Source organism: Myodes glareolus, chromosome 17 (assembly GCF_982192425.1).
Source record: "Myodes glareolus chromosome 17, mMyoGla1.1, whole genome shotgun sequence".
In the NCBI taxonomy this organism is placed as follows: Eukaryota; Metazoa; Chordata; class Mammalia; order Rodentia; family Cricetidae; genus Myodes; species Myodes glareolus.
The window spans coordinates 64,039,697-64,046,020 of NC_142042.1; positions in this window are offsets into that span (position 1 = coordinate 64,039,697).

Genomic DNA, 6,324 nt, shown 5'->3' on the forward strand with positions numbered 1-6,324 from the left:
TTTGGTATAAGTGTAATATGATTTCCATATTTTAAAATCCTTTTAGATGTGTAATTAAAGATTTTCTCCAGTCCCCAGCTGGAAGTGGGTAGTGGCCGTAGTAATGGTGTGTTACAGAGCAAAGAGATACACGTAACAGAAGACTAGTAATTGTCTTACAGGAGATGAACATGCTTAACTAAAATTCATTTGTTTTGCCATCAGTACTTGGCAATATCTATGTGAAATGACATTAAGATGGAAACCGTCAAATGGAATTTTCAAAAATTATACATCAGCATAATTGCATATTTGGTAACTGAGGACCAATCAGTTTGAATTCCAATCAAATGCAGTGTTACCTCTTCAAGAATTTTGTTTTTATTATTTCCAGGTGAAAAAAAATGTATTTTTTTCATCTAATTATTGCATGTTTTAGATTTTACCAAAAAAATTGTTACAATTTTTGTTTTGTTGCATATGGGTTCTTATGTACTATTCCTTAACTCACAAATACCTAGGATTATCAGTTTGGTCTTTACAAAAGTTTGTTCCCTCCTGATTTAACCTATAGCAGAACAGCAAGCAGAAAGACAGATGGCAGACAGACAATAATCATGATATAGAATATTTAGTACTTTTTTCTTGACTGGAAATAGGCTCCGGAATCTCAGCTAAATCCTTAGCTCTGCAGTGTGGCTGATTCCTTTTGCAGCGCTGTGTCTTTAATGGAGAGGACACCCTTTACTGTGAAAAGCAATTTAATTTGCTCTGAGTCAGTTCTCTGCAATGTAATGATGAAGCCCTCCATTGGCAATCAAGAAGCTTAAGGGGTTAGTCCTTTGAATTGGTCGGGCTGGTTTTTCCTTTCAGGGAGCCTTGTCTCCCTCTCTCTCTCTCTCTGAGCAGGAACAGGGAGGGAGGAGGCTGAGGATGAGCTCTGGGCCTGAAATGGTTGTGCAAGGCGCTGAGTTCAAAGGCCTCTGGGTTGCCTGTGAGATGGAGCCGAGAGAACAACAAAGGTCTTCTCCAGCCCAAGGGTGGTGGGGCTCTGGGCAGGGATCAAGCGTGGTTAGGGTTTGACTCAGCCCTCTCTCTAGGCCAGGGAACCTTGTTCATTCTCCTGCCACCTTCGTGTTCTTCTGTATATTTCTGTTAAGGGGGGAGAATGGAGAAAAGCAGCTCCCTTCACCAGCCTCACATTATGCTGAACTGTCTGAAAGCAGAGTCTTTCTCCCTCCTGTCTCCTCTCCTCCCTCCCTTCCTTATCCCCCTGCTGTTTTCCTCCTCCCACCCTCTCCCCTCTCTGGTTGGAGATTGAAGTCAGGACCTTGTGTATGATAAGAATGTGCTTTACACTGAGCTCCTGAAGACAGACTTCCTCTTATTTTGCTTTGAATTCCCACTTAACACCCACTAATAATCATTACAATATGCTATGTACACAGCATTGTACATTTCACAAAGCGATTCCTCATTTGACCCCGTGTGAGACGTGTGAGTGACTCCATGTTAATAAAATGAGCAAAATAAAGTTTAGAGAAACTAATGAACAGACCAAGGTTCCGCAGGCAGTATGAGGTAGAATTAGCCCTGAGCCCAGATTTCTTCCTCTGAGTCTCATGCTGGTTTCCTCTGGGAGCACTATGTAACCACTATTGGCTAGTTGGAGGGTGCCTGGGAAGACTTCCTCCTTCTAATGTTACTATGTTGAAAGCACCACCATTGGATTATCCCACCTCTCGGTGCACCATCTTCCAAAATAAGGAGAGAGGCCTTGGGTCAGTACCAAGGCAGGGGCGGTCATAGGGGAGCCCCTTTCTTACCTTGTTTGTACCCAAGACAAGAATGTTAATATTAAGAGTTTTACAAGAAGAGGGAATGGCACTTCAGAAAAGTGAGGGATGCTGGGTACACTCAAATTTCTCTCTTTCTAACTTACAAGTTTTATTAATGGAAAGTCTTTTAACTAAAGATTTCCCCCATTCCATAGTTTCTGTTTGGCATCTCACGGGACTCACAGGTCTTTCTGTGGTTGAGAAAAATAAACTTGTAACATTCTCAAGTGATATTAATGACAGAACTGTGGACTCAGCCTCCTGTCCTGTGCAAACCCTCTTGTTTTACTGCCTCTGCTGGCTGGGCCATTCTATCAGAGGAGAGAAGCTCTTCCTCAGGGACAGCCTCTCCCACCCCTGGATAGCTCCAGCCCTGGGACATATTGGTGCACAATCTGCCTGGTGTAACATGAGGAGCCAGGCTTGTTTGTTTTTCTGTCCTGCCCAGTACCCCACAACCAGCAAGCCCCAAAGAAAATCACACAGAGATCTCTATAAGTTATGAAGTTGATTGGCCCATTAGCTCATGATACTTATTTGCTCTTGTAGCTTATATTAACTCATTATTCTGATTTATGTTAGCCATGTGGCTCAGTATCTTTTTTAGTGGGGGCAGATCATATCCTGCTTTCTTGGTGGTCTGGGCTGGACTGGGAGGAATCAACTTCCTCCTTCCCAGAATTCTCCTATTCTCATTGCATCATTTCTACTTCCTGTCTGGTTTTCCCGCCTATACTTCCTGCCTGGCCAATCAGTATTTATTTGAAACATGATTGATAGAATACAGACAATTTTCCCACACCAGCCTGGGCCTCTCCTTCTTGGTTTCCATCCTGCCTTTGGAACTTTTAAATCAACACTTAAATCCTTCTTGTATGTTGCTTCAGAAAAATGACCAGTGTTGCTGTCTCTAATGTTTTATTATTTGTCTCTGGCTTCTGTTATTATTAACTTTTTCTCACATGGTGCAGTCTCCAGAATATTCTCATTCCTGGCCGCTGACTCCAGATATTCTGTAGTTTGTAAGCTCCTCTCATAAAACATGGCACTTAGAAGTCCACATGCTCATTTGTATGCAAATATTTACCTAGTTTGTTCTATGCCTGCATGATCGCATTGTTTCTGACAGTTACACTAGATTGATGTAATAGTCAAATCACCATACATGTACACACACAGAGCTACAAGCTGGGGTGCTGTGAACGAGTCCCACACCAGGGACTGCTTCTTAGCTGCTAAAGTCAGCTTGAAGGAAGCTGGTGTCCTCTGCCAGCGAGACAGACAGAGAGCCTCATAGACCATGCAGTGGATTCAGGATGGCGAATCTTGAGAACTCCACAGTCCTTTGGACCACTTATTCCAAGGAGAATTTCAGGTACTTCAGATCTGACTTGTGATTAAACTCATTATATACCTCTTAAATCTGGCTCCCTTTTCTTCTTCTTGGGAGAATATTGAGGCAGAAATGATAAAGTTGTGCTAAAAAATAAAGTAAAATAGATAGACAGAAAGATAGATAGATGATAGATAGATAAATCGATAGATAGACAGACAGATAGAAAAGGACGTAAGCAAATAAATGAATAAATGGTCTTGGGAAAGGCTCAGTTCCTGAGACACAGCCAGTTCTGGAGGTTGTTTGTATAGACCTTTTGTTTTATTTATTATTTTATCTAAATTGAATGTAAGAGTTGTCCCTCATCTCAGGCTACAATCCCAGCAGATTCTTTCCTGAAATGCCTGAGTGGGTCACAGGTGGCTCAGCTGTTTCAGGCTGTCTCTCTGGCTCTGCCACAGAGCTCTGGAGTTGACTCTGAGTGGCAGAGGTTTGTAGGGCTCCTCCCAATATCAACAGTGCACAAAGCACATGACACTCACAGTGAGATGATGCTCTGCAGAGAAGTAGCCTCCTTCCCTTGGCTCATTGATGACAAGAAGCTATCAAGTAGCTACTTGTATCACTATTCTTGTTAATACCATCATTTTTATTACGCTGTGCGCCGATTGTTCTATTCATTGCAACAATCTGAAGGAGTTATCTGGCAGCCGGTTGCTCTGGGACCAGGTTAGCTCACTCACTCCAGGTCAGAAGTAGCTAGAGGGCCTTATAAAGTGTCCTGATGAGTAAAGTGTGTCTCCTGTGACTGCTGGAGTCAGTGACACAGTTCTGATCTTTCACGGCACGGGTCACCTTGGGGTGAGAAGGCTGGATTGCATGAGTCATTGAGTTTAGAGGCGTTTGATCTCTGTCTCTAGGGTAGTCCCCTTGATGTTCAGTGCTTCTCTAGGAGCTAGGCTCAAAAAGATTGAGATTTAGGCCAAAAATATCAGACACAAAAACCCTGGAAGAGAACACAGGAAACCCCAACCCCTGTAGAACTTTTTGAGTTAACTCATATGGTCGGGTTTGGCTGCTAGTTCTGTCTAAGGCAGTGACTCTCAACCTTCCTAATGCTATGACCATTTAATACAGTTTCTCATGTTATAGGGATCCCAAACCATAAAGTTATTTTTGTTGCAACTTCATAACTGTAATTTTGCTACTGTAATAAATTGTAATGTAAAGAGTTTTGGAGACAGAGGGTTGCCAAAGAGGTCACAACCCCCATCGTGAGAACTGCTGGTCTAAGGCCTTCACAGAAGTGATTTATTTGAAGATACTTTAAGAACAATTGGTGAGCTTACAGCGCCTCCTAAAGGAAACATCTTGAAATAATCACCCTGCTGTGAAAATCAATGTAGACCAATCTGTAGGCTTGAAAATTATTGTGAAGGAACTTGTTAACTTGCAGTTTTAAGAAGAAGAGAGTGAGAGAAGTTAAATTAAAAGTTTGCTTTAGTAATTCTGAGAGAAGGGGAGTCTGGCTCTGTGTTTTAAAGTATCTCTCAGGGTGCCTTGATTCTCTGTTGTTTTTATTTTTGATTCTCTGTTCTCTTTGTAAACTTCTGTTGTGTAATATGGGCATTTTACTGATCTTATGTGACAATACAGGCGTGCCCTAATGTCCTGGTGGGATGACAGGTAAGAGGTAAGACTATTGCTGTGTGTAAGAGGTAAGGATATTGTTGCCTGGCTCCGCAGCCCAGGGTACTGAATGTGGTTACAATGAACCTGGTTGAGCCTCAAGACCCCCAGGTCAACCCTTGAGTGACATCTCAGCCACATCCTTCCAGTGCCCTAACTTTGCTTCATGCTAGTCCCCAGAGCCAGCTGCTACTCTGTATGTTAATGTCACAGATTTCTGAACGAGGCAATCTCAATGGGAAGCTGTCATGTGTTCACGGGTGTTGTACTCTTATGTGATGGATGTAGGTACCCTAGAATACCTGCAAGTTGAGACTTGTAATGAGAGTCTGAAAACTGGGCTTACATCACATTTTTCTCAACTTTGGTCATATGATGTTGGTCAGGTCCTTCTGCCTCTATTTTTCATACTTTTTTTTTCCAAATGCAATATAGCCTAAAGTTGGAAGAAGACAACAGAGTAATTGACCCCTTTGATGCTATTGGTATTGGTTTTGGCTATAAGATGCCCAGGCATGGCTTTGGGAGTATAACTCAAGCTAAGAGGAATTGCACATCTCTCTGTAGTAATTCCTGGCACTAGCACCAAGTCATGGAACTACACTGGAATTTGGCATTTCAGCTGTGTTTTACTCTGGTCCTGTTCACTGTAGTCTTTTTCTGCCAGATTTCATTTCCTAACATTATGACCAACAGTATACATGGAAACTTAATTATGCATATGGTCTAAAGAGACCATTGTTCTGCCTTCATTTGTGCTTGTGTGTGTAAATGTTCACTATTTTTGCATGGATGTGGATGCACGTGTGTGGATGCAATGTATGTGGGGGTCTAAGGTGGGTTCTGGGACTCACCCTTCACCCAAATCATTAGGTAGAGTTTGTTAATCAAATCCAGAGCTCTTCGGTGTGTGATGTTTTTCTAGCCAGCTTGCTTTGGGGATCTTTCAACCCCAGTCTTTCTGAGACTGGAATAACAGATGGGCTGCCACACCCACCCCACATTTGTGTGGTGTTTCTGGGATCTGGATTCCTGTTTCATCGCTTTCCAGGCTTGGGACCAGCATTTTTACCCCAGAGCCATCTCTCTAGCCCCAAGATTCCCTTTAAGGAGTGTGTGATCTATGTTTTAAATTGGAGGCTTGGCTAGGAAAGAGGTGTAAAGCTCCTAAAGTAAGGGCAATGAACGGAATCTGTGTTTTACTGCTCTCTAACTACTGTCAGCTGGCACAGGTTGCAGCTTACCCCGTAGGCTAGAGCAAACGATCAGCTGAAGATGTGACCAGTGGATTGGAAAGACAGTATGTTCCCTGGATATAAACCTACTTCGGGGTTGGTTGCTTGCTTCTGTGTGGCTAGTGAGGAAAGCTCTTGCTTGTCATCAACCTTTTGTGTATAAAACACTTATCAACTCCTAAAGTGTTTCTGGGGCCTGTTGGTATAATAATTACCCTCCACAGACATAGGGACTTAAGGTTTTGAC